Below are 895 nucleotides of genomic sequence, written 5' to 3' on the forward strand. Positions count from 1 at the left end.
TTATTTGATTTATTTGATTTATTTGACGATAAATGATTTTTTTTTTTAATAGGTCAGTAAACCTTCTCCTATTACCTTATTTAATAACTACTATTACCTTATTACCTTATTTGATTTATTCTACCATAAAAAGAATGTGCTTTGAATATGAAATAACTTTTGTTTAAAAAATTGTAATCTCCTCCCCATTCATGCATTTATCCATTCCTATAAATATTCATCAATCTTCCCTTTAAACAAACCATCAAATACTCTTCATCATCTTCAAACTTTATCACCATGGCTAAGACTCTTTTCCTCGCGGCTTCTCTTCTCCTCTACGTCCTATCGCTATCGTCCCTCGCAGCAGCAACTAACCGTTTAGATTTGGTTGGCAGCTACAAACCAATAAAAAACATAGATGACCCAAAGATTCAGAGCTTAGGTGAGTTCACAGTCAATGAACACAATAAACAGGCAAAAACTCAACTCCAATTTCAAAAAGTGATTAGTGGAGAAATGCAAATTGTGGCCGGGACCAACTATAACCTTCGATTGACAGCTCTTGAGGGGACTAGTAGTGGAACCTATGGCACCCTTGTGTTCACTGACCTCAACAACAAGAACAACCTTATCAACTTCTATGACGTCCCCAAATAGACTTCTTGCTTCTTATCACAGACGGTGTGTTTTTAATTCTCTATCTTTTTTATATTATGTTATGAATGTTTGGAATCTCGATCAACTTTATGTATGGTCTAAAACTTAATACAAGTATAATTTTGTTGAATAATATATATGTCTTTGAATAAAAGAATTATACGATAAACTTTTATATATATATATATATAGAGAGAGAGAGAGTTGAGATAAAGTTATCTTGGTAAATTATTTTTTGAAATATAGTTTATTATAT

General features: G+C 31.7%; 1 pseudogene; it reads left to right on the forward strand.

Annotated features, from left to right (window-relative positions):
• The first annotated feature begins 279 nt into the window (after nt 1-279).
• LOC111785049 (cysteine proteinase inhibitor 1 pseudogene) lies at nt 280-639 on the forward strand (annotated as a pseudogene).
• Nucleotides 640-895: the final 256 nt, after the last annotated feature.

This window comes from Cucurbita pepo, chromosome 20, assembly GCF_057944985.1.
Source record: "Cucurbita pepo subsp. pepo isolate OVF chromosome 20, ASM5794498v1, whole genome shotgun sequence".
Classification (NCBI taxonomy): Eukaryota; Viridiplantae; Streptophyta; class Magnoliopsida; order Cucurbitales; family Cucurbitaceae; genus Cucurbita; species Cucurbita pepo.